General features: G+C 43.0%; 1 protein-coding gene across 1 annotated transcript in view; it reads right to left on the minus strand.

Annotated features, from left to right (window-relative positions):
• Nucleotides 1-27,873, minus strand: part of SETBP1 (SET binding protein 1) — a 153,850-nt gene that overhangs the window by 46,500 nt on the left and 79,477 nt on the right. The window lies entirely within an intron of this gene.

The raw sequence follows: 27,873 nt of genomic DNA on the forward strand, positions 1-27,873 counted from the left end.
ATCTTCCCCAAAGACAGATATAAGGAGGAAAAGGAAAGGATACTTGGATTCCCTTTGTTCTGTAGAGAAAAATCACCACCAAAAACCAGTGGGAACCATTTACCTCTCTAAAACCCATATGACAACACATATATGCTTGGCCAAATCAATTGTGATGTGTATGGGAAGGGGTGTTTAGAAAAAGAACAGCCATTGGCCAACAGCTATCAAGTCTAAAGGCCCTATAACACAAAGCGACTATCGGCTGCATTTAGCTGATATTGGCCGTTACAGCCGATAATCCTCTTGTGTAATAGAAGATAACAATCAGCCGACATGCACAATGTCGACTGATCGTTGTCTTACTACATGTTGAAAAATAAAGGACGAGGATAGCAGCAATCTGCAGCCTCCCCACTGCCCCTCTGACTCTTACCCGCTCGCTGCCGACATGTGTAATAGCGCCTGAAGCCAGCAGGGAACAAGGTGCAAGGGAGCACTGACCTGGTAGGTCGGGGCTCGCTTTCTCCCTCGCGTTGCACCATGTAATAGGGGCTTTTGTTATACCTAATTTAGGCTAAACCAGGTAAGCAACAATGTCTGCAATTACAGTTCCCACATGGGTTGCTATCAACATCTAGTCCAGTGCTTCTCAAACTGTGAGGTGGGCCTCACCAGTGAGGCGCCCCCTAGTTGTTGGTGAGGCCGAGCTGGGGAGCCAGTTTTCACAAAAGTGACTATGATCTGCACAGTCCTCCATAATCTCCATTTTAGCAACATTATTAATTTATTTTGTACTTGCTTTTAACCTCTTAAGGACATAGGACGTACCGGTACGTCCTATGTCCTCATTAGCACTTCAAAGCGGGGCCGCGCGGCGGCCCCGCTTTGAAGTGCCGCGATCCCGGGTGCCGCGTGTAGCCCGGGACCGCCGCTATTAGCGGGCACGGTCCGATCGCCGTGCCCGCTAATTAGCTAATCGGAGGCAGCTGTCAAAGTTGACAGCTGCCTCCGATTACCGGAGGCAACGTTTCCCTGGTGTCTAGTGGGGGAGATCGCTCCTCCGGGACCTTGTCCCGGAGGAGCGATCTCCGTTACTGATGCCGGCCGGGGACGCGTCCAAGATGGCGCCGTCCTCGGCTCGGCACTCCTTTGTTTCCGGCTGCAGCAGCCGAAAGCAAACGAGTGCCGATCTCATGGATCTCTGCAGCATATCTATGCTGCAGAGATCTCTATGAGAGATCCAAGTGTATATACTAGAAGTCCCCCAGGGGGGCTTCTAGTATATGTGTAAAAAAAAAAAAAAAACGTGTTGTTAATAGTAAAAATCCCCCTCCCCTAATAAAAGTCTGAATCACCCCCCTTTTCCCAGGTTTTAAATAAAAGTAAACAAATAAATAAATAAATAAACATGTTTGGTATCGCCGCGTGCGTAATCGCCCGAACTATTAATTAATCACATTCCTGATCTCGTACGGTAAACGGCGTCAGCGCAAAAAAATCCCAAAGTGCAAAATTGCGCATTTTTGGTCGCATCAAATCCAGAAAAAATGTAATAAAAAGCGATCAAAAAGACGTATATGGGCAATCAAGGTACCGATAGAAAGATCACATCATGGCGCAAAAAATGACACCTCGCACAGCCCCATAGACCAAAGGATAAAAGCGCTATAAGCCTGGGAATGGAGCGATTTTAAGGAACGTATATTGGTTAACAACGGTTTGAATTTTTTACAGGCCATCCGATACAATATAAGTTATACATGTTATATATCGTTTTAATCGTAACGACTTGAGGAACATGCATAACAAGTCAGTTTTACCCCAGGGCGAATGGCGTAAAAACACATTTCCCCCAAATAAAAGAAATGCGTTTTTTTTTTCAATTTCACCACACTTTGAATTTTTTTCTGGTTTCGCAGTGTACTTTATGCAAAAATTCAGCCTGTAATTGCAAAGTACAATTAGTGACGCAAGAAATAAGGGGTCATGTGGGTTTCTAGGTGGAAAAATGCAAGTGCTATGACCTTTTAAACACAAGGAGGAAAAACCGAAAACGTAAAAACGAAAATGGGCCATGTCCTTAAAGGGTTAAGTATATAGAGCTTGGGAGATGGGTGAAAGGCGGCCCTAGCATTATTTCCAGCTTTTAAATGGACTTTCACCACAGATAGTGAGGCCCAGGCAACCTCTTGGTTAGTCTGGTGAGGCCCAGGCATTGCCTTTATCTGTTGGGTGAGGCTTCAGTAGAAATAGTTTGAGAAGCGCTGATCTAGCCTATAGAAGCTGAAATGGTGGCCATACTGGTTGTGTTGTTGGGCACCTTTATTTAGAGCTATGACCTGTGATGTACCTCCTGTTATTCCTCTTGGAAATATATGAATCAATAAACAACTGCATGTTTCCATTCTTCTATTCAATAAGGTGGCCTGTAACCACTGGTTGGACTGTGTCAGAGGGTGTAAGAAAACACCACAGTGACCATGGAGAATAGCAAAATTGGATCAAAAATGTAAAGTTCTAAGGAAATCACAATTGTCAATATAGGGGAACAAGTAAGGTAAGCATGTCAGGAAAAATGTCAGGTCCCCTTTAAGGCTCTGGAATACAGTCTCCGGTTAGCTTGTACGGTCATAGACCGTGAAATTACTCAGATATATGAGAATGCTTCATAGAAACTATGCACAGAAATTACAAGGAGAAATTACAGAAGAAACAATTAAGGGTGTTCAATAGACTCTGTAACAAATGGCTGCGTGAAGCCGGCATGACCTCCAACCCTGCAATCTCCTACGGTTAAGACTTTAATTTTGGAAACAACTTCCATTTTCTTGAGGAAACATTGTCATATTTAGCGCTTGGTAACAGATTACGACAGATAAAAATCCCAGCAGGTCGTGGGCTGCTTGCTCATATTACATGCCACCCGAGACACGACCAAGTTCTTCTCAGTTCTAAGTCTACTTACAGATTTATAGGCACCGCTGAAAAGTAATTATTGCTGTCTAATTAAGGAAGATGAGTATTAATCACACAGATTTAACCTATTATATACTGCCGCAATTAATCTCTAGGACGCTCCGAACACAGATTTTTAATACGCCCTTATATTTTGCACTCGTAAAACGTAAAAGTCATCTGGCGGATCAGTTAATTTACTCAAGTTATGGAGCCGGAGATGGCAAAGTAGCTGTAGATTTATAATCTTGGTAGAAATATCTTCCTCAATCCAGACTTGGGTGTATCGTGTTCCCTAACCAGACGACCTTGTAAAAGTTTTAACGTTCTACTCTAATCATTTATGGTGAGACGGAAGTTAATTATGGTTCTAAGTAAGAGCTAGCGCTTGGGATCCCAAAACTAAAGACGACAGATTACAGTAAAATAAACCGAGGGTTTATTTTTTATGGAAAAAAAAATAACATTGAAATATATTATACCCCCCCCCCCCCCCAAAAAAAAAAATAAAAAAATAAATAAATACATAAATTCACCTATGACTGGTGACTTCTGAGGGGAAAAAATGGGGAGTTGAAATTCAGCATGACCGATCCTCAACATGACACATAAAAGTCAGCTGGTTTCTTAATGTGTATGAATGATTGCATAAATGAATGAATGAATCCATTTACGTATGTATGTATATGCATGCATGTATTCGTAAATTAATGACTATCTGAATATGTATACTAATGCGTAAGACTTGATTGTATGTGCACATGAACAAACAAATGTGTGTACGAATGAATGCATGTAGTGATATAAGAATGATTGAATGAATGATTTGCACTGCATTCACATTATGTGAGAATGAATGAATGAATACACATATAAGGATTTTACATGTATGCCTGAATGAATGACTGAATGCACATGCTATATAGTAATACAGGAGTTTATGAATGAATGAATGAATGGATACATTAATGTAGTGATATAAAAATGAATTAACAATTTGTACTTCGTTCACATTATGTGATAATGAATAAACATATAAAGAATGTAAACATGTATGCCTTATATTAATACAGGAGTATATGAAGGAATGAATATATGAATGTATGTAGGGATATAAGAATGAATGAACAATTTGCACTTCATTCACATTAAGAACCAATAAATGAATATACGTATAAGGAATGTAAACACGTATGCCTAAACGAATGACTGAATGCACACGTTATATAGTAATACGGGAGTGTATGAATAAATGAATGAGTGATATAAGAATGAATGAGCAATTTGCACTTCATTCACAATATGTGAGAATGAATGAATACACATATACAGAATGTAAACATGTATGCCTAAATGAATGACTGAAGGCAAACACTTTATATTAATACAGGAGTGTATGACTGAATACATGAATGTATGCAGTGACATATGAATGAATGAACAATTTGCACTTCATTCACATTATGCGAGAATAAATGAACACACATATAAAGAATGTAAACATGTATGCCTGAATGAATGAATGATAATTTATAATATACTTCATAATACAGGAGTGTATGAATGAATGAATGAATGTATATTCACATATCATATTCATCATACATACACGTTTCTCCACACACATGGATCACGTACACTTAAAGCACCTCCTCTGTTTCTTTAGGAATCACAGCTAATTCTGCGCCGCCCCCTCTTTAAATCATTCGCAGATCCATCTGCGGTAATGGCTCCGCCAGTGTAATTCCCTATTAAGAGGCTTTATCTGGAGAGATAAGCAGCTGGCTCTCATGTCACTAATTGCTGTCTGCTGTGATTCTAAAACATCTGCACCATTGTGCCCTTCATTTTCATATTCTAATCATCCTAAAAGTTGAAAAATGGCGCATCATTGATGGCTTCGGCGGGTTAATTACAGCGCGCCATCCGAGGAGAGATGATTTAAAAAGGCGAGAAGGAACTCCATCAGCAAGTTTGTTTTATTAGAGGAAAATAATAACACCGGTAAACAACAAAAAAGAAAAAGAAAAAAATCAATGCAAACACAAAAAAAAAAATAATAAAAATTCTTAGCAACGAGCCTAGCCTTGCACAATTGGTTGTGCATACAATTACTGTAAGCAAGAGGCGGCCATTTTGAATCCTTCCAAGAAGGAAATCATTTCCATATTTCATTTCTGGAACCAATGGAGCTCAAAAAAACCAGATGGGTGAATGGAAGGGGAGAGATAACTGCGAGTGAATGAGGATTTCATCACACGGGGCGAGGAGGATCCTCCGCTCCGCGTCAACCTCTATCTTGGCCGAGCACATGGCTAAGGCCGCACAGATTGAAAGCCGAAAGATCTGTTTGCTTTGTGGTTTGTAAGGGTTGCTATCGCGTCAAGCATTAGGTCCTTATCTCCATGGCTCACAGTTCATAACAGCTGATAGAAGATAAAGCAATATAGCTGCAGTTATCTACATCCTGATGACAGGCTTCAAGGTGAAATCAATGTGACAAAGACCGGCAGAAAGCAAAGACAACAAAAAGTCATAAAAAAAAAGACAAAAAACAGAATTAACGAAGAAGAAGAAGAGGAGCCCTCGGGAAAACTAGTAACCCGTATAAAATCAAACCTCTACGCAGAGGTAATACTGGGGGATCATGTGGCTCTCAAGGAATCTGTTAAGGCCCTATTACACAAAGCGATTAACGGCCGTATTGGCCGATATCATCTGTTACAGCCGATAATCGTTTGAAATTATAGAAGACAAAGATTAACCGACATGTCAACTGATTGCGGTCTTCTATTACACAAAGTGATTATCGCGCCTTAACGGTCAATATTGGCCGAATGTCGGCTGATCGTTCTCAGCTGATTGATGTCGGCTGATCGTTGTCTTTCAATAGGCTGAAACACAAACGTTCAGCCTAGCAACAATCTGCTGCTGTCGCTCTGTGCAATAGCAGCGGCGGCAGCAGACCACCGCTATGCTCTATGGGCTGCCCGGGCAATTCTCAATCGTCAATAACCCCCCCCCACACACACACACACACACTTACCCGCTCACTGTCAGGGTTGAGCGCTGATCTGACGCTCACTTTCTCCTCCGAATCGGCCCGTCCTGTCCTGCATTAACTGTCCTGAACCTATCAATATAAATGGGTGCTGTATAATGCTTAATTTGCCCTTTGGCAGTGCTGTAGGTTTCTAATTGAGGAGAGTAGTAGCATTATATTGTAGTTGGGGACCAGGTTATGAATGTTAAGGGACCATGTTGTTCTGCACTGGGGTTCGGGAGCTTCAGGTTAGGCTTCTGGAACCACCAATGATGACAATTGTACCTAAACCAAACATGGAGGTTTCCATTCTAGAGAGGGTCAGCCAGGTCAGCCTCAATTTTTTTATTTTATGGAATAGCGACAAGCTTTTTATTGGTCTGTCTAGATGGGGAAGTAACTCAAGTTTTAGGGAAAGGGGATGAGGACAAGCACTTAGTCCTCTTGTCCTGGTCGGTTAGAGCCCTATTCCACAGAAACGATAATCGTCCAAATCGGCCCCATTCGGCCGATTATCACTCGGTGGAATAGAGAGAACGATCAGCCAATGATCGTGTCATAGGCTGATCGTTCATTTAGGGCCAGACCTAAAATCATCGTTCCCCCCACCGCGCATCGCTACGGTGGAATAGCAGTGCACGGCGGATGACCGACAATTTGAGAAGCACAATGCATTACCTGCAGGGCTTCTCCTCTCTGTCTTCCTCCCCCCCGTCCCGCGCACTCTAGCTTCAGAGTGGCCTGTCAGCTGAAGGAGCGCTCAGCCAATCACAGGCCGGGACCGCCATGGCCTGTGATTGGCTGAGTGGCCTATCAGCTGACAGGCCATTCTGAAGCTAGAGCGCGCGGGACCCGGGGAGGAAGACAGAGCAGAGGAGAAGCCCTGCAGGTAATGTATGCTGCAAGGACATCGGTATCGGTGCAGCCCTCGCTCAAGGATCATCGGGCCGTGGAATAGGCCCAGTAAAAGAGCGGCGATCAACAGATCGGCACTCGTTTACATCGTTGATCGGGCCCTGCTCGGCCCGTGGAATAGGGTCCTTAGGGGTCTGCTGGAGACACAGTAATCTTTGCCCATTTCCTATGTGCAAACCCTGAGGTATACAACTTCAGAAAGACATTGCTGCTTTCTTCCAAAAACAGTGCCATATCAGTCTATGGTTGTGTCTGGTATTGCAGCTCAGCTCCACTAAAGTGAACAGTACTGTGCTGCGATACCACAGTACCGGTATCAGAAGAAAGCAGCCATATTTTCTTGTTGTTGTTGTTTTTTACAAGTCCTTTAACTCTGATATTTTATAATAAGCATAGTCATTAAAATATGTAAAAAAAAAAAAAAAAAAAAAAGACTCCCAAACTTGAGCCCCCAACTCCTCAGACCTCAGCTAACTTCTATTTCGGTAGAAGTTCCCATTCGTGGCAGCCATTGTGCTCTCGTTTCCTGTTCTCAGCCATTCACCTCAACGAGAGATAACACAGCACAATATGAATATTGTTTTCTAATAAACCCGAGTGCTCGGCTATGTTTAGCCCATGCGCCCTTTACAAGTGCGGTTTCGGAAAATCCCCTCTTACACAAGTCCTGTGAATGCGGCTTTGTTAGGACGACTTTGCCAGGACATGTTTACGCACTTTATCTGCCTATAAGAACATTACGACTTTGTTTTGACAACTGAATGAAACTATCAATTAGGGACCATGGGGGCTTTATTAAACTTTGATATTGTCAACGTAAAACCTCATCGGAACTGAAAAAAGTTTCTTAAAGAGACAGTGAGATTTTTCAAAATAAATTTTTGTGATATTGTAGTGTAGTAGTGATCATGACAGTCTGCTGCTCACGGCGCCACGTAATAGGAGCGGTGGCAGCAGACTGCTGCTGACTTCAATGGGCTGCCCGGACGATCTAAGGATTATCCAAGCAGCCCCTCCCGCAGCTCCCTGGTCGCTGTCTGTGCTTGTAATAGCACAAACAGCCAGTGGGGAACAAAGTGTAAGCGAGCGCTGATCTAACAGGTTCCCCCTCAATATTGTGCCGTGTAATATGGCCTTAACTCAATGGGTAGTGTGTGGAACTCCCGTTTAAAGATGACAGGTCAATATTGATGGAGTCCATCATACGTGCTAAACACACATTGAAAAGATCCATCAACCTCATCAGACTTCTTAAGGTTTATAGGGGAAAACTGTACAACTTAAAAGGAGACTCTAGTGCCCCTTGTTGGTCGTCTTTAGCCTAGATGTGCGATTAGATGCGGTTGGGCATGGCGGATATAGATTCTTTATGGCATCCTGCAGCACATTCGCCCACAATTGTTGCAGCTCAGCCAGAATATCCAGCACACTCCTGAGATGCTGAAGCTGGTTTGCCATAAATGTTTGATGAGGGGAAACCCTTGCGGCGTGGGGAGTATTGTCCTCCAGCTGGAGACCATGAAAGAGGATGTCCTGTACATATCACTGAGCTGTCAGTGCCCCTCATATCACTACTAGAGGTGACCAACTGTCATACGTGATAGCTCTCCACATCATCACACCAGCAGGGGGCAGTGTTCCCACCACATCATCACACCAGCAGGGGACAGTGTGCACCCCACATCATCACACTAGCAGGGGGCAGTGTGTCCTCTCCACATCATCACAGTAACAGGGGGAGTATGTCCTCCACACATTATCCCACCATCAGGGGGCAGTGTGTCTTCCACACATCATCACACCGGCAGGGGGCAGTATGTCCTCCACATGATCACACCGACAGGGGGCAGTATGTCATCCACATGATCACACCAGCACGGGGCAGTGTGTCTTCCACACATCATCACACCGGCAGGAGGAAGTGTGTCCTGCACATCATCATACCAATAGGGGGCAGTGTGTCCTCCACATCATCACAACAACACAGGGCAGCGTGTTCTCCACATCATCACACCATCGGGGGGCATTGTGTCCTCCACATTATCACTCCAGCAGGGGACAGTGTGTCCTCCACATCATCACACCAGCAGGGGGCAGTATGTTCTCCCCACATCATCACACCAGTAAGATGCAGTGTGTCACTGCACAACAAAGGCAAGATTAAAGCACTCACCACGAGGCCTCGATATTAAACACCATATCAATTTCCAGTCACATATACAAATGACCCCATATACGACCCCCTATGTTACAAAATTAGAAATCAAAAAGTCACAGAGGTCTGTAAAGAAAGCTATTGCGCTGCTTGATAGCTGATCTTTTCACATTTTCTGTACACAGATCAAGATTTCATATCACATGATGGGTTAATATTTACGCCTAGTGCAAACAGCACGAGAAAACGAGATCCTGCCAAACAGCAAATCCCCCACGTGCTGCAAAGAGTTAACGTGCGGACAATGTTCAGGGCCTTTAGTGCAGGCTCATCATTCAGCAGGCCTGGAAACGCGCTGGGATCCAGTGTTTGTGTTTGGATATCACAGCTATTTTCATTGCTACTGGGGAATAGTCGATAAGGGAAGTGTAAATCAATAGCCCTGTCTCATTTCAGCAAAGTAATCTACTTTGTAGTGCAGGAGCAAGGGGAAGGCCTGTATGCAAGTCATGTCCTTAGCTAAACACTAAATGATTAATGCAGAACACTGCCAGCCAGAGGAGAGGGGAGCGGGACGCACAGTATCCAGTTACTTTATAAGGCATTGCTACCCCCCCCCCTCCCCGTTTCTGCATTCTGCGCACAGTCTATCTTTTTATAGTATCCAACCTGTGACCCGCAGGTCTTAATGGGCACTGATTGATAAGGAGTGTAACTAATAATTATTACTCTGTTATTAAGACCTGGGACTTGTCATAGGTTGGCAGCTACCGTCGGCAAGGCTGGCCAGGGCATACTGGCGGCCTGTCAGTGCTGTCACTATAAATGCTATCAGGACTGTTCATGACAATCTACGCTCTATACATGGAGGTGGAAGTGGCTTAAAGGGAATTGTCCAGGATTAGTATAGATTGTTTGCTTTACAGGTTATGTGTAGTATTGCATTTTAGTGCTATTCACGTTAAAAGGGCCACTAAATATAGAAAATATACAAGACACTGCTGTCCTTTAACCCCGGCGGTGTAGCTATCATGGAGGCAGACAATGCAACTGCTGTGGGGCCTATGCAAAAAGGGGGCCCTGGGTCCCACCCCAGGGAAGATCGATCTGCCTCCATGGTACTAGCTATGGTCGATAATGGACAGCAGCTCACACCAACACCCATAAGCGCCCCCCCACACCCCGTATCATCATAAACATACTCACCTGGCCTGACGTAGTCCTCCGACGTTCGTTCTCACAGCTCCCTGGCGTGCAAGTACCTTCAATTATGTCCCGGGGAGCTGGGAGAACAAAGTAACGCCAGGTGACTGTACTGGGCTGGGTGAGTATGTTGGGAGGCTGGGGCCCTACAGGATTCATGGGCCCCCTTACAGTTTTTTTTTCTTGCTATGGGACCCCATAAAAATCTAACTACACCCCTGTTTAACCTTATAATATATCATATTGTATTTTCAGTTTTCCCAGGACCTCAGCCATGCCTCCTACTTACAATTCTCCAGCTCTAAGACAAATGGCTCCAGCAGGAGCCTCCCCTAGTTTGCAGATAAAAAAACAAAATCATTAAAGCCCGCCCCCTTGGTTAAGGTCCTCCCCCGAGCTCCTTCTCCGACTAAAACAGGAATAACCAGTGGAAAAGTAACCTCCGAGTCCACTAAAGAATTCCTAGTAAAAATCCTAGAGACTAAAAAACAGCAAGGGGAGGGGGGGGGGGGGGGGGTTAGAATATTTCCTGTTTACTTGTATCATCCTTTTCTACTTTTATTGTTCCTTTAATGGAGACAAACTTCAATCCTGGATGCAGCCCAAGGAAAGACAAGTCCTAACACTGAACAATGCCTTATAATCAACTACTCTTATTTCTTACTTTTACATGAACAGAAACCACAATGTTTGTCTATCTATCTATCCGTCTATCTACTATCTATCTATCTATCTATCTATCTATCTATCTATCCGTCTATCTAGAAAAAAAAAATTGAGCAGCACTGCTGGTGCGGATTGCAGGTGCCAGCAGGCCTGAGTCCTGACCTCAGACCGGTATAATATAGTAGAGGAAAGTCCGCGGCACACAAGACAGCTGTGAAAGTAACTGTGGTTTATTCAATTAAAGTGCAGCAATCCATAGACGCAACGTTTTGGTGGTATCTCGCTTGAAAATGGTGGTGAGATACCACCGAAACGTTGCGTCTATGGATTGCTGCACTTTAATTGAATAAACCACAGTTACTTTCACCGCTATTTTGTTTGCCGTGGACTTTCCTCTACTATCTATCTATCTATCTATCTATCTATCTATCGGGGTCTGAAAGTGGGGGAAGGGGGCCAGACCAGTTATTTAAACACATTACAAAGTTATATAACTTTGTAATGTGTGTTAAATAATCCAAAAAATTTTTCGTGGGAGTTGTCCTTTAAGGTCAAAAACTCAGCTTTTTCCCAATATATCTTTACAGGGTATGGGGCTTCATTTTTTAATTAGAAAACTCAAAGCCTTTGCTTTTCTTCACTGAGATACAGGATAAAATACTGTCAACCACAACTGTAGGAAGTTTGGGTGCTTACTCTATTCCATTACTCCTATTACTTGCAACATTTAGACAGCCAAAAATCGTGTCACTACCATGATGGTCTCTAACATATTCTCCGCAGTTCATCGGGGGGGAGGCGCAGCTTAAATCGGGGGACAGAAGTGTCATCCTCAGCTTAAACATTATAATAGGAAAGCCTTTTAAGTGCTCATTTTACTAGGCCCAAACTCGTCAGATACCGCCCCCCCCCCCCCACCACCGCCACCCAGCACTAACTAGCATCTAATCCCCCAGAGTATTTCTCAATCACTTTCTTTAATTAAAGGGAAAACAAGTTGAGCAAAAGAGCGAAATGAAGAATTTCTCTTCTGTTCTGTGTTTTTTCCTTCGGAGAAGAGTTTGAATCACCTTTCAGATCTTAATCCTTTAATCCCACAAGGAATTTGCTCTTGTTTATCACACCAGCGGTACAGCAAAGAAAATGACCTCAACGCCGAAAAATGAGGCTGGAGAAACCAATGGGATTGGAGGGGTGCGGACAACTTCACGTCAACCTATCTAACGTTTCCATACAAGGACCATGCTCCTTTTGGACATTTATAGGGACATTATATAAGGGATCCATAGTAAATTTTAGTTCTCATTTGGGCTGTGGTTATATTTAGTTTCAGTAAAACTAAGCAGGTAGAGATATACAGGGGACAAAAAAATAGTTAACAGGGTATTCTGGCAATGTAAATGAAAAAAAAAATAAATAAATAAAAGAATAATATAGTGCCAGGGCCCTGGTAATAAAAAAAAACACTATACTTGCCTACCCTGATCCCCCTGCAGGTCTCATTTCTTCTTCTTCTGATCCACCAACGATCATCTGTTCAACCTGCTGTTAAGACGAGAGCTCGGAGCAGGACCTTTCGAAGTAGCCAAGTGATGGGTGCTATGGTGTCCCATTGCAACCAGTGATTAGCTAAGTGGGAAGGTACTGCTCTGCAGGTTGAACAGATGAGTGGTGAAGTACCAAAGCTGCAGGGGAATCAGAGTAGGAGAGTATAGTTTTTTTTCCATTTTATGCAAAAAAACAAGGACTGTGGAGCCTCAGTCCCTGGCAATAGCCAAATATCCCTCCAAGGAAGGAAACCCGCTGCTAAGGGGTGCCTCAGAGTAGTGGGATCACTAAACCACTAACATAGCCCCTTAAAGGGAACCTGTCACCTCAGAACAGAGGGAAGAGCCAGCCCGACTCCCCAGTGGAGCTCCGGATACTTACCTCATCCTGAAAATCCCGCTCCATAAGCCAGTCCTGCCGTGGAGAAATTGCCACCCGACGGTCTGCGTGCGCGATATGTAAATGAGAAGAGATAAATCCGATGTCCATTTCCTATAAACGTCGGACTAATCTTTTATCATTTACATAACGCACACGCAGACCGTCGGGTGGCAATTTCTCCGCAGAGGGGCCGGCTTCTGAAGCGGGACTTGCAGGATGAGGTAAGTATCCAGGGCTCCACCGGGGGGTGGTGGTGGGGGCGGTCAGGCTGGCTCTTCCCTCTGTTCTCAGGTGACAGGATCCCTTTAAGTCCCACTCAGTTGCAAGTATTAGGACACAAATATGGAAATACCAGGGTGGCCCCTTTAGTGTCAAAGTCTAAAGCCCCTATTACACGTGCAAGCGAAATCCGACCAGTCAGATCAACCATTGCTTGCTCCTCGTTCCCAAGCGGGTAAGAGCAGGGGGGTTAACCGGACAATCTTTAGATTGTCCGGGTGGCCCATAGAAGATAGCGGCTGTCTGCTGCCACCGCGACTATTACACAAAGCGGCAGCCAGCAGACGGTAGTTATCGTTCAAAAATCTTTGAACATGTTGAAAGGAAAGGATCGCCCGACATCGTGTATGCCGGCTGATCGTTGCCTTTTAACAGGAGGTACTACACCAAGCGATTATTGACCATAACGGACGATAACTGGCCCAATATGGTCTAATAGCGACATGACAGGGGGAAATTGTTTTTTTATTTTACAAGGGTCTAACGCTGTATAGATTTTTCTGTACAGTGCCCCCATACCCAAGGGTCTAGCGCTGTATAGATTTTTTTTGTACAGTGCCACCATACCCAAGGGTCTAGGGCTGTATAGATTTTTTTGTACAGTGCCACCATACCCAAGAGTCTAGCGCTGTATAGATATTTTTGTACAGTTCCACCATACCCAAGGGTCTAACGCTGTAAAGATTTTTTTTGTACAGTGCCACAATACCCAACGGTCTACTGCTGTATAGATTTTTTTGTACAGTGCCACCATACCCAACGGTCTACTGCTGTATAATTTTTTTGTACAGTGCCACCATACCCAAGGGTCTAGCGCTGTATAGATTTTTTTGTACAGTGCCACCATACCCAAGGGTGTAGCGCTATATAGATTTTTTTGTACATTGCCACCATACCCAAGGGTCTAGCGCTGTATAGATTTTTTTGTACAGTGCCACCATACTCCTCGAATTATTGTTTGGCGGACAGTTATTAAAGGTGTACAGGCATCATAAACTGTTGGCAAAAAAAAAGAAGAAAAGAACGGCCCCAAGGTGTTTATACTATTGTCTACTCCAAGACTTGTTGCCGCTATTGGCTCAGTTTCTATCCACTTTCTCTTAAGACCCTATTACATGAAGTAATTATCGCCGCATTGGGCCGATAGCGCCCGCTACGGCCGATAATCGTGGGTAAGAAAAGACACTGAACAGCCAACATGCACGACATGTCTTAGAGCAGCTTCAAAAATAGGTACCGCACCAAGCATATTCTGCAGCTATTACCATCCTCCGACCCTGGAGCCGCTCTATCGTGTAGTCTTTTATATCGTACAATGTTTATTTCCTACCAGTCTCCCAGAAGACGCTTTCTACCAATTTGTGCATGAGAGAATTACAGTTATTATAGGCAGGTTTGACCCGTAGCAGCTTCCAAACTAAACGTTCTACAAGCAGCGGCCGTGTTCTTGCAATCTTGGCCTTTTCTTGCCTGCTGGCATCATTATGGCAGAGCCGATCGATAAAACAGCAATACACAAACGGCCAACGCATAATGAGCGGCCAGGAGATATTGATGTGTTGTATGGCCACGCCGCGCAAGAAAGTCATAAAAAATAGATATAGTTTATAGGATGAGAAAGCTGATTATGGATCACAAGGCTTCCTGCACTCTATCCTGCAGACATACGGAGCCCGAGCCATTCATATCCTCCCATAGTAATGTCATCTAACCTGCTCCTATTACTGCTGAGGGAGTCTGTATGAAAAATTATAATCACAATTCATCATATTGTCCATGGTGAAAAGTATTATAGTAGTTATATTCTTGTATATAGGAGCAGTATTATAGTAGTTATATTCTTGTATATAGGAGCAGTATTATAGTAGTTATATTCTTGTATATAGGAGCAGTATTATAGTAGTTATATTCTTGTATATAGGAGCAGTGTTATAGTAGTTATATTCTTGTATATAGGAGCAGTGTTATAGTAGTTATATTCTTGTATATAGGAGCAGTATTATAGTAGTTATATTCTTGTATATAGGAGCAGTATTATAGTAGTTATATTCCTGTATATAGGAGCAGTATTATAGTAGTTATATTCTTGTATATAGGAGCAGTATTATAGTAGTTATATTCTTGTATATAGGGAGCAGTATTATAGTAGTTATATTCTTGTATATAGGGGGCAGTATTATAGTAGTTATATTCTTGTATGTAGGAGCAGTATTATAGTAGTTATATTCCTGTATATAGGAGCAGTATTATAGTAGTTATATTCTTGTATATAGGAGGCAGTATTATAGTAGTTATATTCTTGTATATAGGGAGCAGAATTATAGTAGGTATATTCTTGTATATAGGAGCAGTATTATAGTAGTTATATTCTTGCATATAGGGGCAGTATTATAGTAGTTATATTCCTGTATATAGGAGCAGTATTATAGTAATTATATTCTTGTATATAGGAGCAGTATTATAGTAGTTATATTCTTGTATATAGGAGCAGTATTATAGTAGTTATATCCTTGTATATAGGGGCAGTATTATAGTAGTTATATCCTTGTATATAGGAGCAGTATTATATTAGGTATATTCCTGTATACAGATGCCAGTATTATATTAGCTAATTTCTGGCACACAGAAACCATATATTAGTTTTATTATACTTCATAGTTTTAATCTTAGTCTTACTGGATATTCAAGAGCTGCTTCCCTTCAGTCTGCCCTATGAACACACATCCAAGGGATCTTTATGATCTATGACCCAAGGGAAAATATACACAATATCTTAATGAGATTCATACACCAGCCAGCCACATATTCCTAAGAGGATGGGAGATTAACACAACCCACTGGACCATGGCTGCAGAGACCCTACCCTGACAAATTAACCCTGGAACAGACAGATAGTAACAAAATCAGGCTTTATATTCCTCATGACACAAAAGGTCAGCGCCAAACTGAAGACGATCTACATGCTAACGCTTCTCTCACATCCTTCAAGGAGGACATTGAGAAAACCTTGCCGGCAATAGGTGCAGACAGAGCTGGGTTTGTAATCTGCCGCGGTATCCTTGGCCAAATCAGGTTTGAGCTGACAACTCTCGAAAAAGCTGGATGGAGACTTGACATGACTGGTCACAGGGCCATCATGGTCAAAGTAATAATAATAATAATATTTATTTGTATAGCGCCAACAGATTCCGCAGCGCTTATTTAAATATATAGGCTCCAGATCAAAGATGGGGAACCTTCGGCCCTCCAGCTGTTGCCAAACTACAATTCCCTTCATGCCTGGACAGCCAAAGCTAAAGCTCTGGCTGTCCAGGAATGATAGGAATTGTAGTTTTGCAATAACCGGAGGGCCGATGGTTCCCCGTCCCTGCTCTACATAAACAATGTGCTCTTTGTCACCCTCTACAGGTTAACTTTGGTAGTGCACGTGGAGTACAGGTTACCTCCTAACAATCCAGGATCTTTGAGGCTCATAAATTAGACACATAGATATAAGACATATGTAGCAGAGCCAGATGTATGTAAATCTCTACATCTCCATAGGACTGCAGGTAAATCTACTGAATCCCCAGAACCCAAGCTCTGCTGCATCCTAGTATTTCCCATAGGATTACGGTAAGAACCCCCCTGCGCTATTATAAACCAAGCACTGCTACATATATATTAACCAGCGGCAAGAACCGGCAGCGTAACACCGTGACAAGATGTTTCTAATGAAATGCACAAGAGCAACAAAACAAGCCTTGGCGTCCATCACCATCCTCCTCTCCCGCACGTTCTCCGGCTCTCCCATACAGGCAGGATTCACAATATTCCTGCAGCTCAGGATTCCATTATCAAGTTGCAGCAGCTTTTTCTTGGCACAAGAACAGATTTTTTTTTGTCTTTGCTCCACAGACAGTCAGGAGAGAGGGGGGGTGGCGTGGGGGGATTCTTCCCTTCTAAAATGACACTAATAAGATTCTCGTTTTTTTTGTTTCGGCTGGAAAAATCCATAAAATGTGAGGGTCTGAATGTTGTAAGCGCCGTATACAGCTTCCAGTTATATATCTGACTAAGTGAATGGAGATTTTGTATCCTATAATACACTGTAACTATATATACTTTGATGTATAATATAGAATTGTATTCAGTATTAGTGGTTTAAAGGGATAGTCAATTACAGCTGGTTTCTTTCAAAAACAATGCCACCCCTGTCCTTAGGTGGTGTGTGGAATTACAATTCAGTTCACTTCAAAATTAACTGACCTGCAATACCCCACCAAAACTGAGGACTAAAGTGGCACTGTTTCTGGAAGAAGGCTGCCATGTTTTGTAAACCTGGACAACCCTTTTAAAGAACTGACGTCGGGACCCCGTCTGAAGTCATTTTCCCCGGAGTTGGGGGAAAAGGACTGTCCCGGATGATGGACTGGCCGTTCAACCAATCATTGACAATCACTGACTGCAGTGGCGTTTTACCCCAGTCCCTGACTGGCTAAGCAGCCAGTCCATCAGCTGGGTTGTGAGGTGTCAGCATCAGAGATACAGGAGCCAGGCAGGGGTCCTGATGTCGGCACCGCCGCTCACTGTTGGTACGGGGAGAGGTAAATTCACACTCCTGATCAAATTCCCCCCTGCCAGCTGCTAGATTTTAAAAATGGACGGTTGTCTACTTTAAATATATACACCCTTCATTCTGTTGTATAATTCAGCACACTTATAGACACTATTCCATGGTATGACTGTGCAAAGCAGTAACAAATCCCTATAGAAAACCTTTCCTGGTCTGGACAGTTCCTGACATGAACAGAGGTGGCAGCAGAGAGCACTGTGTCACACTGAAAAGAATACACCACTTCCTGCAGGACATACAGCAGCTGATAAGTACTGGAAGACTGGAGATTTTCAAATAGAAGTAAATTACAAATCTATATAACTTCCTGAAACCAGTTAATTTGAAAGATTTATTTTTTCCGCCACAGTACCCCTTTAATAGAAGTTTCAACATCACACAAGCTGTGCACTCTTCCTGTGCTGTATACACAAGCCTTACCAGTGGATATTTCCATGGAAATGTCATTGTTCCCAGGTAATCATTCACCGCATTGTTTCTTCAGGTAACCGTTACAAACAAAACCACAGACGCTATATAACAGTTAGTGATACCTGTAAGGCGTCCGGCCGCCCCTTGCTTACTGTCAGTTACAACAGTATATAATAGACTCTGGCTCATATGGAGGAGGAAGGGTCATCGGTTACTGCACCCACCTACAGCAACGCCAAAGCAACGTGTGCCAAAGACTGAGCCTGGCAAGCAGAAGGCTATGCAAATGAATAACAAAAGCTACAAAAAGAGGGAACGTCATAAAGAAAAAAACAAAAAGATGAGTGTGGTGTATGTGTTCCTGACAGTACAGCTCCAGCCTCAGTATGGGAGGGGCAGAGGAGGAGGAGGATGAGAAGGAGGAAAAAGAGGGAAACCTAAAGGATTAAACTTGAAGAAATTTATCAACACACAAAAATTAATTCCTATAAGGGAGATTTATCAAACATGGTGTAAAGTGAAACTGTCTCAGTTGCCCCTAGCAACCAATCAGATTCCACCTTTCATTCCTCACAGACTCTTTGGAAAATGAAAGGTGGAATCTGATTGGTTGCTAGGGGTAACTGGGCCAATTCTACTTTACACCATGTATGATAAATCTCCCCCATGGTGTAAAGTGACACTGGCTCAGTTGCCCCTAGCAACCAATCAGATTCCACCTTTCATTTTCCAATGAGTCTGTGAGGAATGAAAGGTGGAATCTGATTGGTTGCTAGGGGCAACTGAGCCAGTTACACTTTACACCATGTTTGATAAATCTCCCCCTATGTGTATAGATCCAGAGGTACATTCATATGTAACAAGTAGTAAGAGATCACTGGAGTCTCACTGGAGTATTGTGATAACTGTTCATACGAAAACAAACTCAGGAGCAGTATTATAGTAGTTATATTCCTGTATATAGGAGAAGTATTATAGTAGTTATATTCTTGTATATAGGGGGCAGTATTATAGTAGTTATATTCCTGTATATAGGAGCAGTATTATAGTAGTTATATTCCTGTATATAGGAGCAGTATTATAGTAGTTATATTCTTGTATATAGGAGCAGTATTATAGTAGTTATATTCTAGTATATAGGAGCAGTATTATAGTAGTTATACGAACTGGAGAGAATGGAACCGCTGCACATCCCATCTATGGCTGATACTAATGCCGCTAGGCCTATATTAAAAATCAACACCAGAGTGTCTGTATATGAATTGATCAAGCCATATTGCCCCGTGTACCACCGCGCAGGTCCTCTGGTCCACACGGGTCCCTACGCTAACTCCACACCGTGTCGGTCAGCGACCCGTGTGGACCAGAGGACCTGCGCGGTGGTACACGGGGCAATATGGCTTGATCAATTCATATACAGACACTCTGGTGTTGATTTTTAATATAGGCCTAGCGGCATTAGTATCAGCCATAGATGGGATGTGCAGCGGTTCCATTCTCTCCAGTTCGTGTTTTACAATTCTCCCTCTCTGAACAGCTAGCACTCCTTCATAAGACCCACATGACCAAAATTAGCAGGATATGTCTGTGCTCACATGTCTGGACCCTATGTCTTCCCCATTCTGTGAGAGCAGCAATGGTAAGTGTAATACCATATCCATACTTGTGTCATTTGGGGGCAGCCTTCCCCGCCGGTGGTGCTGGCTGGGTTTTGGTGGGGCTTTTTGGGTCTGGCCCTGTGACATTGGGGTTGCAGGGCCGTTCCATGGCCTCCCTTCCCTGCACGTGCACGCTTTGCGGGGTTGGCGGTCGCTGACCGACACGGTGTGGAGTTAGCGTAGGGACCCGTGTGGACCAGAGGACCTGCGCGGTGGTACACGGGGCAATATGGCTTGATCAATTCATATACAGACACTCTGGTGTTGATTTTTAATATAGGCCTAGCGGCATTAGTATCAGCCATAGATGGGATGTGCAGCGGTTCCATTCTCTCCAGTTCGTATTATAGTAGTTATATTCTTGTATATTGGAGGCAGTATTATAGTAGTTATATTCTTGTATAGGGAGCAGTATTATAGTAGTTATATTCTTGTATATAGGGGGCAGTATTATAGTAGTTATATTCTTGTATATAGGGGCAGTATTATAGTAGTTATATTCCTGTATATAGGAGCAGTATTATAGTAGTTATATTCTTGTATATAGGAGGCAGTATTATAGTAGTTATATTCTTGTATATAGCAGTAGCATTATAGTAGTTATATTCCTGTATATAGGGAGCAGTATTATAGTAGTTATATTCTTGTATATTGGAGGCAGTATTATAGTAGTTATATTCTTGTATATAGTGGCAGTATTATAGTAGTTGTATTCTTGTATATAAGAGCAGTATTATAGTAGTTATATTCTTGTATATAGGGAGCAGTATTGTAGTAGCTATGGCACAAGCAGGGAAGATGAAAAATCTGAAGCACTCACCGATGTTGTAGTCTTTAGTGGTTTATTTCAACCCATCAACACAGGGAGGGGTAAAGATGGAACAGGTGCGGGAGAGTCTCTGTTAACAACAGTTTCACGCTGAAGCGCTTTCTCAAGTCCAGTGTACCAGCTACTCTGAACTTCAGAAAGCGCTTTGGCATGAAACTGTTGTTAACTGAGACGCTCCCGCATCTGTTCCATCTCTACCCCTCCCTTTGTTGATGGGTTGAAATAAACCTCTGAAGACTACAACATCGGTGAGTGCTTCAGATTTTTCATCTTCCCTGCTTGTGCCATATACAGTCTTCATCTTCACTGCAGCACCCCGGTTTACAGTCCAGCGATATCACAACTTATTGGTCCTAGCGGTCACCCACAATACAGCTTTACCCAGCCGTAGCTAGTAGTGCCGGCTCTACTCTCTTTTGTACTCAACCCATTGTAGCAGCTATATTCTTGTATCTAGGGGCAGTATTATAGGATTTATACTCTACTATTAGTAAATTTCTCATTACATGCTAGATCTCTCCAGATATACAGCTATACTGTATATACAGATATACAGCTATACTGTATATTCAGGTGGGACTATCATAGCGGATCAGGCTATTCAGGGTCTGGTAAAGCTGGGTGATATGCCCTTTGGGAGCTATATGTGAGGTTACAGATAGGATGTGAGGTTTTTATAGCAGAGCATTGTGCGGGGACTTCCTCATATTCTGCATACAGTGAGCAGCATTTCCTTAGACTTTCACTTTCAGCAGCGGCAGCCTCAGACCAGCTGTGCGCTTTATCGGAACATGAGCCCTGGCTGGGACTATTATGTGAGTGGGAGTTTACAGAAATTGTTCTTTGTGGTTTTCATAACCTGCACTTGGGGTCAACTTGTACAGTAACCAAATCGTGTCATTTTATTTCCTAAATGAAAAATAAAACATCAGAGGCCGGAGCCTCCTCTGCAGGGTCAGCTGTGAGGGCGCCGCGCTGAATTATTGCTGTGGCAGCGGACATATTATACAAGGAACTTATCACTTTGGACACGATTAGTAACAGACTAAACAGAAGGGGGGAACTTGTCTGTAAGTGTCCTATGCATATGCCAGAGGCCTGGGCTGTAATGTAGTGACGAGGAACCTATAGCCCTCCAGCTGCTGTTCACACTAAGGAATAGACAAGGAATTGAAAAGGAAAGTTTTCTGCTTGAAATATCCTATTTTTTACTTCTGGCGGAAATTTAAAGCCCCAATGACTTCCATGTGATTTCTCTTTCGAAATTCGCCCAAAGAATTGACATGTCATTTCTTTAAGCGGAAAGCAGATCTGTGGCGGAAATCTCCGCGATTACATTTCGCCAAAAGAGCGGAATTCCCATTGAACTCAATGGGACATTGCTCTGTACATATTTTACCTGTGGAATTTCAATCGAAATAAGCGTAAAATTCCTCACCTTTTCCTAAGTGTGAACATACCCTAAGGGCTGTGGAATCTGTTGGCGCCATACAAAAAAATACCACCAAATCAATCTGCAGTCAGTGATTATAATAATAAGTGAAACCTTCAGAGCTGCATTCAGAATGCTTCTGCTTTCCTATAACTGCAATAGATTAGGAAATCCTATTTTACTGAACAGAGGAAAGCAACAGAATTCTGAATTCAGCTCTGAAGGTCTAAGTAGACGTGAATAGATTAGGGGAAAAACTCTGGTGACTCCTTCCCCCCCCGTTCAAATAAACTAGTGTCAGAAAGTTATATGGATTTGTAATTTACTTCTTTTTAAAAAGTCTTCCAGTACTTATCAGCTGCTGTATGTCGTTCAGGAAGTGGTTTGTTCTTTCTAGTCTGACATAGTGCTCTCTGCTGCCACCTCTGTCCATGCCAGGAACTGTCCAGAGCAGCAGCAAATCCCCATAGAAAACCTCTCCTGCTCTGGACAGTTCCTGACATGGACAGAGGTGGCAGAGGTGTCAGACTGGAAAGAATAGACCACTTCCTGCAGGACATACGGCAGTTGATAAGTACTGAAAGACAAATTACAAATTTATATAACTTTCTGACATCAGTTGATTTAAAAGATTTTTTTTTGTTTATCAGAGTAACCCTTTAAGAGGAGCTCCAATGTATTCAGAGCAGTATTCAGAATTTTGCTGCTTAGCTAGGACCACTTTGTGTACTGAGCTTCTCTAACCAACTGCAGTCATAGGAAAGCAGCAGAATCCGGAATGCAGCTCTGAAGGCATCACGGGGTATGTGCGTTTCACCTATAACATTTCTGTTTAAATTAATTTTTCAGAATTTATATTAGTTTCTATTAAGTTTTATTTTCCTATCATACCTGTCCTGACATATACGCTCCCACTGCAGAATTCTAAGTACAGCTCTGAAGGTCACTGCAGTAGAAAACCTGATTGAACTACCAATCAGTGGTAAAAAAGAGAAAATCAATGTATTTCTAAGAAAAAAAAAAATTGCTGAACAACATATGTCAATTTAAAGGGTGAAATGTTGTTAAGGGGCGGAGCTGTGTTGTAAGAAACCGATCTCTACGTGCAAGAACGCAACAGTTCCGCCATGTGGAGCGCGGCCTACACGACAAAGACTTTCCAATCACGTCTGTTAATTGTCTCTAACGTGAGAGTTTCTTCGTTAAGCCTCACAATCGGGAGGTGAGATCATTAGGTGACAACCTCGGTGCCACACATCATAAATTAGGAGAGAGAAACAAAGTGTTGCTTGTGCTGTCGTGTTACAAATTATCAGCCGGTGGGCTCGGTGCCAGTTACTATTATCCGCCATCCTCAGCATGTAGGGTACATGTGTGAGGCTGCGCTGCCAAACATGAAACAAAAGCCTCATGCAGCTGTTGTCCTGGCTAAACCGAACGTAAACCGATTAGCTTTCCCGTCTTACAGTCAGGCCGCACATCTGACAGGGGGCTGCGTACTAACAATCTGTTAACACATGAGGGCTAATAATAATAGTGATAACAAACCACATGGTAACGTATATAGAGCAAAAAAAGTAACATAGAAAATAAACAGACCCGATCCGGACCGCGACTTGACGGTACCCGAATGTAAGATCAAGGGTTCGAACCTCAAGGTCGATATGAAATAGAAAAAAGAATGGACAGTAACTAAGGGTCCTATTAGACTAAGCGATTTTTTACCGTTAACGATATACGACCGCAAACGAGATTGTTTATCGTCAACCGGAAATCGTTCACCTTATTCACCATATCGTTCACCATATATAGTTACTACCGATCGTTTACTCCATCTGATCCCAGCCAATGAAGAAACGGTGTGGAATTATACCAAACGATTAGGCTGGGTTCACACTGCGTTTTTAGCATACGTTTAACGGATCCGTTTTTTTTTAACGGACAAATAAATAGTGTCAGCAACGTTTTTGTGTCCGTCAAAAAAACGGATCTTTTTTGATCCGTTTTTCTTTTATAATGGAAGTCAATGGAAAAACGTATCAAAACGGATGCACACTAATGCATCCATTTTTTGCAATCCGTTTTTTGCAAAAATGGATGAAAGAAACGGATTGCAAAAACGCAGTGTGAACCCAGCCTTACCAATAATACTACTGAATTAGGATACTACTGAAATAGTGTCAGCAACATTTTTGTGTCCGTCAAAAAAAAAAATGGAAGTCAATGGAAGTAATGGAAGTCAATGGAAAAACGGATCAAAACGGATGCACACAAATGCATCCGTTTTTCATCCGTTTTTTTCAAAAAATAAATGGAAAAAAAACGGATTGCAAAAACGCAGTATGAACCCAGCCTTAGTGAACGAATGTGGAATTAGAGCGAACAATGGTTAACAATGGTTTTGGTATCAGTACCAAACAAACCATGAACAATTTCTCGTTTGAGCGTTGTCTGCATTTACCCGAGACAATTATCATATAAATTAAAACAATATAACAATAATTTTCACAATAATCATCCCATGTAATAGGGCCCTGACACTATGGAGATCTTCTACTATGGGTGGGACAAGTATGGTTGAAGAAGAAGCAGGTGTCACAAATAACCTAGGGCTAGGTGGCGACATAAGCTTGAAATGTTACCCTGCTACATCACAACTAATGAAACTGAACACAGTTCCTGCACTATGACCTACAACTTGCCACGACTATGATACGATGGACGTTAGGAATCTAAACTCGCTGGATTTCTCTTCCACCAAATTCACTATCTTAAGTTGCAATTTTATAAGGACAACATGGTGGTCTTATGTGAAAATTGGCATGTATTCCTAGTTGGGTAGTTGGTGGAGGACTCGTGTAATCCTAATCTTGTAGTTGGTGGAGGACTCTTGTATGCTTAGTTTTTTTGATTACTAGAGGTCCCTTGTAGTCCTAGCCCTGTATTTGGCAGAGGCCCTGGGAGGCTCTGCGTAGTCCTAGTCCTGTAGTTGGTTGAGACTAGAGAAGAGTGAACCTCGAGCATGCTCGGGTTCATACAAACCCATATGCTCTGCATTTGGTAACCAGTGGCTGAAAAATGTTGGATGCAGCCCTAAGGCTGCCTGGAATACATGGATACGGGCTGTATCGATGTTTTCCAGGACTCCTAAGGGCTGTATCCAACTTCTTCAACCACCGGTAATCAAATGCAGAACAATTGGGTTTGGATGAACCTGAGTGTGCTTGAGGTTCATTCTTCTCTAGTAGATACCCCTTGTGGCCCTAATGCTGCAGTTAGTGGAGGTTCCTGGGAGGTCATTTGTAGTCCCACTTCTGTAGATAGTAGAGGCCCTGGTCATCCTAGTTCTCTAGTTGGTGGAGATCTCTTGTAGTCTCAGTCCTGTAGTGGATGGATGACCCTTCTAGCACTAATCTGGTAGTTGGTGAAAGCCCAGTATACTCCTAGTCTAGTAATTGGTGGAAGCCCAGTGTAGTACTGGTCCTGTAGTTGGTGGAGGCCCATTATAGTTCTACTTCTTTAGTTGGTTGAGATCCTTGACCAAAAACTCTAATAGGGACCCATCTCACCTCTAATGCCTAGTTAAAGACAACCAATAACGTCTCTGATGGCCAACTCATTCTACTGAATTTATTTGTAGACTTACGTATGAACTCAATATTTTTCTTAATAGTTGCATGACTATGGAGAACATTTGGTACTCCGACACCCCTATACCAAATTAAACAAATCCCACTATACGATATAGGATGTATTTCAGGCCGCTGACAGTCGTAGTTTGGTGGAGCAGTCCATTCCCTGCGGTTGAGTGATTTGCAGTATCAGTGTAATTTGTAACACAACCCTTGACCAAACTAATTGACTACATGCATCTCGGTTACATTGTTGGTAACACAGTGTGCGTTGACTATGTCGAAATGCATGTACACAGCTGTCCGACTCGCACTGCGACCTTTGATCGGATTCTTAGTGAAACTCAATCCGCCTGTCATCTGTTCACAAGTCCTACTTCCTCCAACAATCCCACAGAGCGCCTCGGGCCACAAGCTCAGCCCTCAAGAGGGAAGACATCAAAACGTGACACCACCTCACTACCATATCGCGTGATCGCCTGACATGATTTGGTATCTTAAACACTCTGCGCTGCTTTTTCTTTTTTTCGTTTGAGGATTATTTCGAGACATAATCAAACATTACATCAAAGACAAGAGGAAAACATCTCTGAGCTAGAAATCACAGATATCGCTTAGTGGTCTTTGATGTTCATTCAGAGGATCGGAGAAAATAGGATTTATTCGCTGCTTATGCCTCAAAACTATACAACATGGAATATGGAAAATATTGTCAGAAATGACAACCTGGTATTTCTTCTAATATTTATATATACACCGAGGTGCACTGAGCAATCAGCGCAACCCTTGAAAGTGAGGGGACAACCTCTCTTCTATTCCATACGAGTAGTGTGTGTGTGTGTGTGGGGGGGGGGGGGGGGTCCTTTATATTCTGACCGCTATGATCATAAGGTCCTTTGAGCTGTCTATCATACTGAAGCTCCCATCAACTTTAAGATGTTCAGCACTATAAACACGTAGTGTCACAGTAGGCACAATAGTGTCCATGTGTCTCGTACTGATAGAAATGTATACATATACATAGAGGAAGACTAAGGGTACTATTAGACGGGCCGATGGGGGCCCGATAATAAATGTAAACGAGCGCCGATCTGCTAGATCAGCGCTCGTTTACTGGGCCTATTACACGGCCCAGTAATCGTTTAACAGCGAATCATTGTGACCACTTAGAGTAGAAAGGGAGTATGTGCCCCCTTTCCCCGACACAGACTCCCCTTGGAACTCCGCCTGCCTCATTGCTTCAATGGGTGCCAAGTATAGGGTGCCTCCGCTTTCCACGGCTCTCCCCTGTCATGTCGATTCTTTCAGCGGAGAGCCACGGAGAGCGGAGGCGCCCTATACTTAACATTGAGGCAAGAAGAATTCTAAGCGGAGTCCACAGCGGGGATTCGGCTCAGAATTCCTGCCTGTTTTCCACAGTGTGAACGGGCCCCTAAGCACTCTACCGCTTGAGCTGTACTTTCAGCTTGTCCGTTTAACACATTGAGATGCTCAGCGACAAAAATTATGGGGTCAGTTAAAAAAAACTGGAAAGGGTCACCGTCATGGAGGATGGGGTTATCGAGGCAACAGTCCAGGCCTTGCAAGTTTCATGCTTAAGCACTATAAATTAGAACACGGTGCATGCATGGGATGGTTGCCTTGGCAAACTGAGCTGCTTCTCTCGATACTGAATTAAGGAGAGATATGGGGGGGGGGGGGGGGGGGGGGAGGCATCATGGCTGTGATCCTTCAAGATCTAAGCTTAAGTTATAGCCCATGGTTGACCCCAGGCCTCTGACCCAGGGTTGTGACTATAGAAGTGATCAAATGATACAATCTGATGGCTGGCTCTAGGTATACCATAGAATATAATGATACTACTTGATAGTGTCTGTATTGCTATTGGGTCTTGAATATATCTTCCACAGTAGCTGTATTTGGATGTAGTAATTCCAGCAGTCCTATTGAGCTATAGATATTTTCCCGTCATGAACATCAGGTCATATTAAATCTGGACAACATGGTCATAACTACAAATGACTCAACTCGCTCAGCAACGAGGCTTCGGGGAAAATGATACGATTGTCTGCGGTGTATCACCTCCCCGATGCATTTATTACCACTGGCAAGGTAAGCTGATACTTCACAGGACACTAATGGATGAGAGGAGAACGAGGGTCTGCGTAT

Source organism: Dendropsophus ebraccatus, chromosome 3 (genome assembly GCF_027789765.1).
Source record: "Dendropsophus ebraccatus isolate aDenEbr1 chromosome 3, aDenEbr1.pat, whole genome shotgun sequence".
In the NCBI taxonomy this organism is placed as follows: domain Eukaryota; kingdom Metazoa; phylum Chordata; class Amphibia; order Anura; family Hylidae; genus Dendropsophus; species Dendropsophus ebraccatus.